The following is a 13,561-nucleotide window of genomic DNA, read 5'->3' as shown; positions in this document are numbered from 1 at the left end:
GGCCCCCGGGCGCCGCCAGCCCGCGCCTCGCGGGCCAGTCCCGGCGGCGGTGGGCGGCCAGGCCCGGGTAGGGCTGTCGTTGTGCCGTGACCGCTTTGCGGTCCGCAGGGAATAACGGTGTGTGGAGGGGCCGGGCCTCCGCGGGGGCTCACCGGGGAGGGTGTAGCCCCTGGGTCGGCTGTACCCCTACAGCTATACCTCTTTGGGAAAGCACCCGTGCCGGCCGCGGCTCACTTCTGCCTGAACATTTTGTGCAGGTAAATTTGAAGCAAGAAATGATCTTCTGATCAGCTTTTTGGAGCTGCTGTGGCTTTTGCATGTCACTGAGTCCCCTAAAATAAGGTCTCCTGAGAAAAGGCAAAGTTCTTTAAGTTGGGTTACTTCTGAATGCATGTCTGGAAAATGGGAGGCGCCACCAGGAAACGGTGCTTAGCAGGGTTAAGCACCCATCTGAGACCTGCCTATTGCACATAAGCCTTATGGTGCCACGTACAGAAGAGTTTAGAGAAAGAGCTTGTTCTGGCTGAGCTAGCCTGGAAGAACAATGTGAACCACACTTGGCATTTTGTCATCCTTTGTCAGCTGATCACCGGCATAAAATTGTCTTCCAGCATTTTGTGGAAGAGTGACTTTTACCATCAGTAGAAGAAGAAATAAAGTGCAGGCTTATCTTTTTGCTTTCATTTTTCAATGTGTGAAGGAAAGCCTAAGAGTGGAGGACCACAGTGGTATGCATCAATCTAAAGACTTGTCATGCACAGAAATATAGGAGACTTGATTTCAAAGTAGATCTGACTGGTTTTGCTGGTAACAGAGGATACACCTACAAGAGCAACTAAGACAAATCTCATGTGTGCCAAAAGCGTTATTGATCCATTTCTTTTAGAGATGAAGAAAGTAATGGATTTTGTGCAGAAGAAACCTAGTAACAGCCTGGTGTCACCCTTGGGTCTGCATTCTGTGTCTTGGCTGGCAACGGTTGCATGTAGAGTGAACAGTCTGGTGCCTGAAAGTGATGGAGAATACTGGTGCTGTCTCTGATTTGTGAAACTCTCATATCCAGCTCTAGAAAACTTACAGCTTAGAAGACAGTATGGTAGAGCTCTGTCAGCAGCTTATGTTTGCCTGCAGAATACCAGAACTCTGGCTGTCTTCATAAGAAGATAATGTCTGTGCTGCAGCAAAGGCTGATGTGTTGTTGCTGCCCTGAAGTATTTATTAAATGTTAAAGCTACTTCATGTTGCCACCATAGTTTCTGTTCTGCAAGTGCTGCCGGTCTACTTCCAGTGTGCTACATGTCTGCAATGCATAACTGCATCAAAAATTGTTACATGGAGCTGAAAGCTGATGTGTATGAACAAGCCAAAGCCAGGGATTTTTGTCCCTCATGGGCGAAGCGCCTCTTGAGATTATGGGGATCAATGTATAAGCCAAGTACTTCCCTAAGAATGGGAGTGGAAACAGCAGAAGTCATTTTTAAAAGCAAAGAAAAAGACAAACAAAACACCACAAATGAACCTACAACAAATAGACAGCCCCCTGCTCCTACAAGAAAAAAATGAGCAAATGTCCCCCTCCCCCCAAAATTAAAGCAAGAACAACATAGGGCTTTTGATAATGGAGATTCTTGTCTTTTGGACTGTTCTATTTTGCTGAGGAAAACCATACCATCTCAGATAAAGTTTATTTCAGTGCTGAAGATGTTCTCATAGTCATGGAGATAGAAATATTTTTAAATTGCAGTTAGAAGTCAACCATCTAGCTGTTGAGGTGCAGAAGGAAGCCATGACTTTTTTTTTTTCCCTCCTTTTTTAAGGCTTTCTTTAGAAAAAATTTTAACGTGTTTAAAGCAGAAGCCAGTTTATCTGGTCCATGAACTTGAGGACTTGCAGCAGCTGTTTTCAATAGCTTCTTAATGCATCCATGTCTGATGGCAAATTTCACAGCATGTACCTAAATCACTTCGGTTGCCATATTTTTTTTTTTTTTTAATAAAAATATACTGTGCTTTTCAAAGCACTTTTCTTGATGAATAGTTGACTGGGGACAGACTTACTGGTAAGGCCTGTAGTGATAGGATGAGGGTGAAGTTTTTAAACTAAAAGAGGGTAGATTTAGGCTAGATATAAGGAAGAATTTTTTTTTATGAGAGTGGTGAGACACTGGCCCAAGTTTCCCAAGGAGATGGTAGTTTCCCATCCCTGGAAACATTCCAGGTCAGGTTGGACAGGGCTGTAAGCAGCCTGGCCTAGTTGAAGATGTCCCTCCTTGTGGCAGGGGGGTTGGATTGGGTGACCTTTAAATGTCCCTTCCAACCCAATGATTCTATGATTTTTATGTGAAAGTTCTTTTAGATCCTAGAATGAAAATCAGCTTCTTCTTTAAGATACCTCTGAAGCCATTCATTGAGATGGTTGGGATCAGGTGTGGTTTCGTAATCAACTTCTTGGTGCATATTTTGAATATTTGTAATGCAAAATCGAAGGAATTTGTTGAAAGTTGAACAGTTGAAATCGTCTTTTAACGGTAGGTAGGATTTAGCTTGTGATTGAACGTGAGGTTTTTTTCTGTTACTAGAAATGTCCTGTTGAATACAGCTGGAGTGGAAGAAGGTCACCTGAATAGAAACACGTTGAGATGACTGGGTGCTGGACTTCAGGAATACTAGTAATTACAGACCAACATCTCCCCATCCTGCAAGCTCTCCCGTTTCTTCTTGTGCATGTGTTCTGTTCTTACCTGAAAAGGAGTGCAGTACTGAGAGGAACTCTTGTTTCTGATGCAGATGCCGAACTTAAATGTTTTTGCAGATGTGGCCTCCTTCAGAACAAAAATGAAGTCTTAGGTCTTTCATTAGTAATTAGGTCCTTGTCTGACTATGCAGGATCAGGAGTCCTACTGAGTTCAACCAGGGGTGATCCTCTAAGAACTGCTCCCAAAATAAGCTTTTCTTCCCTTGGGTTTTTATTCCAAATGGTTGTTTGTAGACATGTTTGGAATTCGTCATGTTCTACAGAGTCATCTAACTTGACCTTCTGTAACCCAAATTTCAATAAATTGGCAGCATTGGATTTCCCTGTTCTGTTCCTTGTCAAGCCTGCATGGAGCCGTCTCAAATGAAAGTAGGAAGTTGAAGGAAGGTCTGAGCCAGTCTGCTTCTGCCAGGATGAGTTGTTGCTAAGACCACAGATTTTGATAACACTTCCCCTTCCATTCTCGTGTCATTTCATCAGTTGTATGACCATTAGTAGTTGTATTTCAAGTGTTCTGTCTGATGGAGGTTACTGTTGCCTCTGATGATGCCCATCCAGCTCACGCTTAAAAGTTTCCAGGTTATGTGCAAGTTCTGATAGACTGTTTTGCCAACGGCTTACCTCATGTTTTCTAAACATGCAGGTAAAATAGTCCCAAGGGGTTTTTGTGAGGTGGAGGAAAATTGTTGCCAGTTGATATTGATGGAGTTCAAGTATTTCAGGTGCTTTTGACTGTAAGGCGAGAGCATGGTTTCTGTTAAAACTGGGTTGATTGAATCATGTTAAAGCACTTCATGTGACTTTAATTAGATATTGACAAGATTAGTGTAAGTGTTGAGATTAATATACTGAATAGAAGATATTTACAGCATATATAAATTGTTGTTAGTGATAAGTAGCTGGAATGGATTTTGCTTGCTTGTAGCAAGGTTTCGCTTTGCCTGTGTCAGCACAAGAGGTTCCAGTTTTGGTAGATGCTCAAGTTGAGTATGGTGTCAGGCTACGTGGAAATCGTGTTTTATCTTGCCTCTATTCTTATCATCTGCAGCTATGTGTTCAGCTATCTTGTTCCAATATCTTTCTTTGGAAATGCCTCTTTGTATCTCTTTTGCATCTTTTCCTTAGTTTGAAGCATTCTTTAAATTGTAGACTAAAAGTTGCTAACGAAGCATGCTTAGTACTTAAATAAACTTCTGGGATGTTGATCTGTGGAGCTGAATAGGTGCTCATAAATTCGAGGGAGTGCTTGAGATCTGTGCCCAGGAAGTCCTGCCCAAAAGAAACAATGCTAGGTTTGAGCGTCTGTGGAAGCTTTCGATTGGGAAGATAGTCTTCAAAACACCGTTCCCTTCTGTCTCCTCGAGAATGGAAATCTCCATTCTCATGGTTCTAGTGATAACTTTGAAAGCTGATGTGGTTTCCCTCGGATTGGAGCTGTGTTGATGGGTTCGATGTGATGTCATTGAAGATGGATATGAAAGTTCATTTTGTGATTATTAGCGTTATGGACAGCTATATATTTTCTGTGTGAGAAGTACCTGTGTATCTGATCTTTCAAAGCTGAAAATATGATTAAGTATCACTTTCTCCTTGATCACTTGTTGGCCTTTTTGTGTAGTGGTGAAAGCAGGTTGCATGTGAAGATGTTCCATGCAAACTGAAACATAGCGATAAAAACAGTTTCTGAGGACTCAATCTCTTCATTGAGCATCCTAGAGTAGCAACAAATTCCAGCAATGTTTCTCCAGGGGCTGCTAATATTGGAGTCCATGTGACTCATTTACATTTGAAATAAGTGGTAGATGCTGAAGATAGGTCACCAAGTTGGGCATTCAGTGGACATACTACATTAATGTTGGCAGACAATATATAGTAATGAAAAGTTTTCTCACCATGTATCTTCTTTCAAGGTTGAGGCACACAACTCATCTCTTTCAAACAACTTCTGCTTATAAAAGGTGGCAGTGAAGAGGCTGGAAACTAAAGATGGCTGTTGAGATTGTGCTGAAGTGGCAGCTGGCTAGATGATTTTAGCACTGAGTTTGGAAGGTGGTGGGGTACGGTGGTGGCAGAAGATTGCCTTTCTCTGGATTAGGAGCATTTACAGCTGTTGGAAGTCTCCCAGGATCTGGAAGCTTTTATCTGTCTGGGTTTCACATATACACAGCATTTAATTGCTATGAAGAGACCTGTCAATGTGGTGAATAATTAAGGAATTATATGAATTGTTGACTAGTTCGTAGGCTGGTTCATTAGGTCAATGATTTTTCTCTGTTGTGTCTGTTTACCATGTGATGTTTTTTAGGATGGTCATTTGTTGAATCAGACTCCATGGGGCAGCCTGTTTGCTGTGAGTCTGCCTCTGGTAGATGGTAAAACGCTCATTTCTAGTTTGCTGTCAGTGGCAGATGTTAGTATTGTAGACATGCAATTGGATTTGTTTAAAATGTGGTTGAGATTCTGGTTCATTTAAAGGTCTCTCTTTTTAAACATCACAGTAACCCTTCTGATTCTGTGCTTCATTGCAGAACTACCCATGAGTTCTTGTTTGGTGCCCTTGCTGAACTTGTAGATAATGCCAGGTATGTCTCCGAGACTGTGTAATTCCCAAGGTAAATTCGGTTAAGATTTAATTGGCTTGTCTATTTGTTGGTCTTGAGCAATTTTCACTTCCAGTAGACTTTACAAAAAATACAAAATAGAAGACTTTGCTGTAGTTTAGTATGAATATTTCCCTTGGTCTTATACTGTCACATCTACCCCCTTGGGGAAAAAAAAAGTATTATTCCTGAAAAGGTAAGTTTGACTGAATCATAAAACAACTCATATTGGAAAGGAAATGGTTAGAAGACACAAGATAGATTTAAGGAAAAAAATAAGTCTGCAGTTTTGTTTAAATAAGTTAGTAAAATAGTGATTACTGGAGCTGGGACTCTTAAGATACTTGATAATCCTTGACTCAGGATCAAGCATGATGATAGGATGAAAATGAAATCAGAAGCGGGATGCTGAAAAATAGAGCAAGAACAGTTTGAGCAATATGACACTGGAGAGGAGACTTGGTATTTGGAAATCACAGGTTTAAAGGCCACACTTCTCATGGTTGCATTTGGGAATATGGACTACAGCTGTGTCTCAAACCTTGCATATTTACCTCCTGAGCTTCACAAAATATTCTGATGTGGCATTATGGAAATATTTTGAGATAATTCATGTTTGATAAAAAATTATCACACTATGCAGTTCATAAGTGCGGGAGCTGAAGCTGGGAGATTTCTGTGTAGGGAATCAGCCATGTGCGCTCCTAATTTCCGTTTTCACTTTTGCTACAACATAGTTAAATGTAGCGTCTTTGAGATTGATCAGTGGGTGGTTTTCTGTTCAACCTCTTGATTCTTCCTCTGTCAAAAGAGGTTGGCCGCTGGGGAAGGAGGTAGCGTGCTTGGCTGGAGATACAAAGACAAGACAAAGTGACTTTGGCATTGGGAAGTGGGGTTTTATTACAGCACTACAACTGCACTCTTCTGATCAGCAAACCAAGGGTACGTGATGGTCTACATGAAAAAAAATATTAAAAATTGGTTTTGGGAAGAGAACAGTAGTCCTATGTATGCTGCTTTTTCAAACACAGAGGAGGATGCACGGTGTATGAAGGGCTTTACTTAAATGATCTTGTAAGGATGCAATTTCCTGTGACAACTTGAATGTATTTGGATGGAGTTTTATGTGGAGTTACTAAACTTTTCATAAGCAGTTTGACAGAAAAAAATGTAGGTATTGCTTGTTTTGTACAGGAGGGAGCTTAGATGTATGTGTTTATTTGATTTCCTCAGCCTCCCTTAATATGACTTTTTAAAAAGCCTGTGATGCTAGCTGTAACTAGGTTTAGTTGTGTGGCAGCAATGTCTTGTGCTGGAGTATGGGTTCAAGTGGGCAAAAAGTAGAACAATATGTCTTTGAACTTATCTGTATGTGTTGACCAACAAGTCAGTCCAGAAGACTGACTTCTGGATTTCGATCTGTGCAGCCAATTAATTTTGGAAATTATTGCATGTGCCTGGATTTTAGCTTCATTTCTATTTGAGATTTGAATACTAATTGTGTTTTTATTGCTTTGTAGGGATGCAGATGCCACAAGAATAGACATTTATACTGGTAAGTTACTCCTGCTGCTTCCTTGCATGTCAACAGTTAAGTCAGTAGTTAACTTGGAGTTAACAGGCTGTACCACCATAACTTTGGGTACTTTGATAGTGGGTTGGCCCATATGGCACCGGGCTTGTTAACAGGAAATGGGAGATGCCTCTCTGAAAAGGGAAAGACAGTTCTGGCCCGAGAGATGGCAGGGTTGATTGACAAGTCTTTAAACTAGATGGGAAGGGGGTGATAACATCAGACCTGTCCTTGAGGCTCCTGAGGCAAAGGGAATCTGGGAATCACAGACAAAACACCATGAAGGAAGGCCACCTGAAGAGCAACACAAAGGAAATGGAGCCATTCCAGCCAGTAAGTCAGCCCCACTGGGCGCCCAGCTGAAGTGCCTTTACACAAATGCACACAGCATGGAGAACAAGCAAGAGGAGTTAGAAATGTGCACACGCCTCCAGGGCTACGATCTTATTGGCATTACTGAGATGTGGTGGGATGGCTCTTATGACTGGAGTGTTGGAATGGAGGGTTACAGACTCTTCAGGAAGGACAGAATGGGTAGACGGGGAGGGGGTGTTGCCCTGTATGTCAACGACCAGCTAGAGTGTGTGGAGTTCCACCTGGGGATGGATGAAGACCTGACAGAGAGCTTATGGGTCAGGATTAAAGGGACCACAGGGGCAGGTGATGTTACAGTAGGAGTCTGCTACAGACACCACCTGATCAGAGTCACCAGGAGGATGAGGCCCTCCGTAGACAGATGGGAGCAGCATCGTGCTCTCACACCCTGGTCCTCATGGGGGACTTCAACCACCCCGATATCTGTTGGAAGGACAACACAGCAGGACACAAGAAATCAAGAAAGTTCTTAGAATGCATTGATGATAACTTTCTTCTTCAAATGATCGAGCAACCAACGAGGAAAGGAGCTGTGCTAGACCTTGTCCTTACTAACAAGGAGGGAATGGTGGGGAATGTCAAGTTCAAGGGTAGCCTCGGCTGCAGTGATCGTGAAATAGAGGAGTTCAAGATTCACAGGGCAATGAGGAGGGTGTGCAGCAAGCTCGCTACCCTGGACTTCAGAAGAGCAGACTTTGGTCTCCTAAGAGATCTGATTGGGAGGATAGCATGGGAAAAAGAACTGGAGGGGAGAGGGGCCCAAGAGGGCTGGTTGGTATTCAAGGATCGCCTCCTCCAAGCGCAGGAGAGGTGCATCCCAAAAAAGAAGTAGTGAGGCAAAATAGCCAGCAGGCCTGTGTGGATGAATAAGGAACTGCTGGACAAGCTTAGGACCAAAAAGGAGGCCTAGAGAGGGTGGAAGCAGGGCCGGGTAGAATGGGCAGAATACAGAGAAATGGCCCGAGTTGTCAGGAACAAGATCAGGCAAGCAAAAGCCCAAGCAGAACTAAATCTAGCCCGGGACACATCAAAGATAATGAAAAAACTTCTATAGATATGTCAGGGACAAAGGCAAGACTAGGGAAGTTGTGGGCCCTCTCTGGAAGGAAACAGGAGACCTGGCCACCCAAGATATGGATAAGACTGAGCTACTGAACAACTTCTTTGCCTGAGTCTTCATTGGCAAGGGCTCAAACCGTACTGCCCAAGTCATGGAAGGCAAAAACAGGGGCTCTGCAAATGAAGAATCGCCCACAGTACAAGAAAATCAGATGTGAGACCTCTTAAGGAACCTGAAGGGGAATAAGTCCATTGGACCTGATGAAATCCATCCATGGGTCCTGAGGGAGCTGGTGGATGAAGTTGCTAAGCCGCTTTCCATCAAATTTGAGAAATCGTGGCAGTCTGGCAAAGTTCCTGCAGACTGGGAAAAGGGGAACATAACCCTGATATTCAAAAAAGGAAAAAAAGAAGACCCAGGGAACTATAGGCCAGTCAGTCTCACCTCTGTGCCTGGAAGGATTATGGAGCATATCCTCCTGGAATCTCTGCTAAGGTACATGGAAAATAAAGAGGTGATTGGAGACAGCCAACATGGCTTCACCAAGGGCAAATCGTGCCTGACAAATATCACTGAATTTCACTGAATTTTTAGAGTTGGAAGGGACCAACTCCCCTGCTGAAGCAGGATTGCCTAGAGCTTGTCAGAGCATGTTACTCAGGAGCATCCAGGCGGATCTTGAAAATCTCCAAAGAAGGAGATTCCACGACCTCCCTGGGCAGCCTGTTCCAGGGCTCTGTCACCCTCACTGTGAAGAAGTTTTTCCTCATATTTGAGTGGAACCTCTTATGTTCCAACTTGTGCCCATTGCCCCTCGTCCTCTCACTGGGAACCACTGAAAAGAGTCTGGCTCCATCCTCCTTCAACCCACCCTTGAGATACTTGTAGGCATTGATAAGGTCTCCCCTCAGCCTTCTCTTCTCCAGACTAAAGAGTCCCAGCTCTGTCAGTCTTTCTTCATAAGGGAGATGCTCCAATCCTTGAATCATCTTTGTTGCCCGTCGCTGGACTCTCTCCAGTAGTTCCCTGTCCCTCTTGAAGGCCAGAACTGGATGCAGTATTCCAGTTGTGGCCTCACCAGTGCAGAGTAGAGGGGGAGAATGACTTCCCTTGACCTGCTGGCCACACTCTTCCCTATGCAGCCCAGGATTCCGTTGGCCTTCCTGGCCACAAGAGCACACTGCTTGTTCATTGTCATTTTGCTGTCCACCAGGACCCCTAGATCTTTCTCTTCAGAAGTTGCCTCCAGCAGGTCCACCCCTAACCTGTACTGGTGCCTGACATTTTTCTTCCCCAGGTGCAGGATCCTGCACTTTTCCCTGTTGAACCTCATGAGGTTCTTCCTTGCCCAGCTCTCCAGCCTGTCCAAGTCTTGCTGAGCTGGACGCACAGCCTTCATCAGGCAAACTCTCTCATAGGTCATAAGTAAAGGATAAAATGTGCTTACATGGTAGTTTTCAGGCCCTCACATCACTGATGCACAGGGTTTTGGTCAGAGCTAGAGCTTCCCAACTACCTAAGTCAGCATTTCACCCCAACTCCAACACAAATAACAATAAAAGCCATACTCAAAGTATGCCTTATCTTGATTTTCACAGCTCAGCTCCTTCATAATGTGCACTAGGAAAGGGAATCTGGGGGGGCAAAGGAATAACAGAGCAGGAATTATTTTAATCTCACTCTCACTGCCCTTCCCGGCCCAAGCTCACTCCAGCCAAAAAGTCAGAGAATAAGCTCAGTTCCCCTCCTCCTGAGGTTTTTGTCCCTGCTGAACACCAAGAACCACATCAGGCAGCCTCAGGTCCCTCCACAGTAGTTGTCTACCCAGTGAGGAGAGCAACCTGGCTCTGGAGATAGGTTTGGAGTTGAGCAAGGATCCACCCAGAACCAACTCATAAGAAACAGAAGGACCAGGACTTCAGACGACCCTAGAAATGGTCCCTACCTCATTGTTTTGCTGCTTTAACCATTCATTAAAAGGAGGTCCTCAGGCACTATTTGCCTAAAACACACGAGGAGGAGCTCCTAGTCCAGCTTGATACCCTACCGAGCCTGTCCTTCACTCCATGAGGCACAGGAAAGCATTCCCTGACCTGTGGCTTTGCTGGGGATCTCAACTAAAGCTCCAGCAGCAAGGAAAAAGCTGTCGGCACGTGATGTATGAATTTCCCCTCCTCTGTGCACGGCTGGAAGGGATGGGTTAAACGCTGAAAAATTGCTGTGGCGCCATGAGTGACCCCCGGCAGGCTGGGTTGTCAGACACACGGCAGTAGAGCCATTTGTTATACATTCCAGGTGTCCATCTCTCACACACGTTTTCTTACTTTCCTTCCCTTTGAAAGCATGGAGTTTCTGGGGAAAACTTGCACCGTGCTGAAAAAAAAAGTATTATTCCTGAAAAGGTAAGTTTGACTGAATCATAAAACAACTCATATTGGAAAGGAAATGGTTAGAAGACACAAGATAGATTTAAGGAAAAAAATAAGTCTGCAGTTTTGTTTAAATAAGTTAGTAAAATAGTGATTACTGGAGCTGGGACTCTTAAGATACTTGATAATCCTTGACTCAGGATCAAGCATGATGATAGGATGAAAATGAAATCAGAAGCGGGATGCTGAAAAATAGAGCAAGAACAGTTTGAGCAATATGACACTGGAGAGGAGACTTGGTATTTGGAAATCACAGGTTTAAAGGCCACACTTCTCATGGTTGCATTTGGGAATATGGACTACAGCTGTGTCTCAAACCTTGCATATTTACCTCCTGAGCTTCACAAAATATTCTGATGTGGCATTATGGAAATATTTTGAGATAATTCATGTTTGATAAAAAATTATCACACTATGCAGTTCATAAGTGCGGGAGCTGAAGCTGGGAGATTTCTGTGTAGGGAATCAGCCATGTGCGCTCCTAATTTCCGTTTTCACTTTTGCTACAACATAGTTAAATGTAGCGTCTTTGAGATTGATCAGTGGGTGGTTTTCTGTTCAACCTCTTGATTCTTCCTCTGTCAAAAGAGGTTGGCCGCTGGGGAAGGAGGTAGCGTGCTTGGCTGGAGATACAAAGACAAGACAAAGTGACTTTGGCATTGGGAAGTGGGGTTTTATTACAGCACTACAACTGCACTCTTCTGATCAGCAAACCAAGGGTACGTGATGGTCTACATGAAAAAAAATATTAAAAATTGGTTTTGGGAAGAGAACAGTAGTCCTATGTATGCTGCTTTTTCAAACACAGAGGAGGATGCACGGTGTATGAAGGGCTTTACTTAAATGATCTTGTAAGGATGCAATTTCCTGTGACAACTTGAATGTATTTGGATGGAGTTTTATGTGGAGTTACTAAACTTTTCATAAGCAGTTTGACAGAAAAAAATGTAGGTATTGCTTGTTTTGTACAGGAGGGAGCTTAGATGTATGTGTTTATTTGATTTCCTCAGCCTCCCTTAATATGACTTTTTAAAAAGCCTGTGATGCTAGCTGTAACTAGGTTTAGTTGTGTGGCAGCAATGTCTTGTGCTGGAGTATGGGTTCAAGTGGGCAAAAAGTAGAACAATATGTCTTTGAACTTATCTGTATGTGTTGACCAACAAGTCAGTCCAGAAGACTGACTTCTGGATTTCGATCTGTGCAGCCAATTAATTTTGGAAATTATTGCATGTGCCTGGATTTTAGCTTCATTTCTATTTGAGATTTGAATACTAATTGTGTTTTTATTGCTTTGTAGGGATGCAGATGCCACAAGAATAGACATTTATACTGGTAAGTTACTCCTGCTGCTTCCTTGCATGTCAACAGTTAAGTCAGTAGTTAACTTGGAGTTAACAGGCTGTACCACCATAACTTTGGGTACTTTGATAGTGGGTTGGCCCATATGGCACCGGGCTTGTTAACAGGAAATGGGAGATGCCTCTCTGAAAAGGGAAAGACAGTTCTGGCCCGAGAGATGGCAGGGTTGATTGACAAGTCTTTAAACTAGATGGGAAGGGGGTGATAACATCAGACCTGTCCTTGAGGCTCCTGAGGCAAAGGGAATCTGGGAATCACAGACAAAACACCATGAAGGAAGGCCACCTGAAGAGCAACACAAAGGAAATGGAGCCATTCCAGCCAGTAAGTCAGCCCCACTGGGCGCCCAGCTGAAGTGCCTTTACACAAATGCACACAGCATGGAGAACAAGCAAGAGGAGTTAGAAATGTGCACACGCCTCCAGGGCTACGATCTTATTGGCATTACTGAGATGTGGTGGGATGGCTCTTATGACTGGAGTGTTGGAATGGAGGGTTACAGACTCTTCAGGAAGGACAGAATGGGTAGACGGGGAGGGGGTGTTGCCCTGTATGTCAACGACCAGCTAGAGTGTGTGGAGTTCCACCTGGGGATGGATGAAGACCTGACAGAGAGCTTATGGGTCAGGATTAAAGGGACCACAGGGGCAGGTGATGTTACAGTAGGAGTCTGCTACAGACACCACCTGATCAGAGTCACCAGGAGGATGAGGCCCTCCGTAGACAGATGGGAGCAGCATCGTGCTCTCACACCCTGGTCCTCATGGGGGACTTCAACCACCCCGATATCTGTTGGAAGGACAACACAGCAGGACACAAGAAATCAAGAAAGTTCTTAGAATGCATTGATGATAACTTTCTTCTTCAAATGATCGAGCAACCAACGAGGAAAGGAGCTGTGCTAGACCTTGTCCTTACTAACAAGGAGGGAATGGTGGGGAATGTCAAGTTCAAGGGTAGCCTCGGCTGCAGTGATCGTGAAATAGAGGAGTTCAAGATTCACAGGGCAATGAGGAGGGTGTGCAGCAAGCTCGCTACCCTGGACTTCAGAAGAGCAGACTTTGGTCTCCTAAGAGATCTGATTGGGAGGATAGCATGGGAAAAAGAACTGGAGGGGAGAGGGGCCCAAGAGGGCTGGTTGGTATTCAAGGATCGCCTCCTCCAAGCGCAGGAGAGGTGCATCCCAAAAAAGAAGTAGTGAGGCAAAATAGCCAGCAGGCCTGTGTGGATGAATAAGGAACTGCTGGACAAGCTTAGGACCAAAAAGGAGGCCTAGAGAGGGTGGAAGCAGGGCCGGGTAGAATGGGCAGAATACAGAGAAATGGCCCGAGTTGTCAGGAACAAGATCAGGCAAGCAAAAGCCCAAGCAGAACTAAATCTAGCCCGGGACACATCAAAGGTAATGATGATG

The 13,561-nt window shown here is 44.1% G+C and overlaps 1 protein-coding gene across 3 annotated transcripts in view; it reads left to right on the top strand.

Annotated features, from left to right (window-relative positions):
• The first annotated feature begins 77 nt into the window (after positions 1 to 77).
• Positions 78 to 13,561, top strand: part of MORC2 (MORC family CW-type zinc finger 2) — a 70,394-nt gene continuing 56,910 nt past the window's right edge. The window contains exons 1-3 of one of the 3 annotated variants that reach the window (XM_014956622.1): positions 78 to 2,668; positions 5,283 to 5,336; positions 6,875 to 6,909. The gene's annotated coding sequence lies outside the window, so the exon portion shown is untranslated. Of the gene's footprint in view, positions 5,337 to 6,874; positions 6,910 to 12,088; positions 12,124 to 13,561 lie in introns of all 3 variants that reach the window. The other 2 variants (XM_014956625.1, XM_014956621.1) reach the window with 2 other exon arrangements.

The sequence above is a fragment of the Calidris pugnax genome, unplaced genomic scaffold (genome assembly GCF_001431845.1).
Source record: "Calidris pugnax isolate Ruff unplaced genomic scaffold, ASM143184v1 scaffold332, whole genome shotgun sequence".
Classification (NCBI taxonomy): Eukaryota; Metazoa; Chordata; class Aves; order Charadriiformes; family Scolopacidae; genus Calidris; species Calidris pugnax.
Note: the sequence above shows the minus strand (reverse complement) of the source record. Positions and strands in the feature narration are given on the sequence as shown.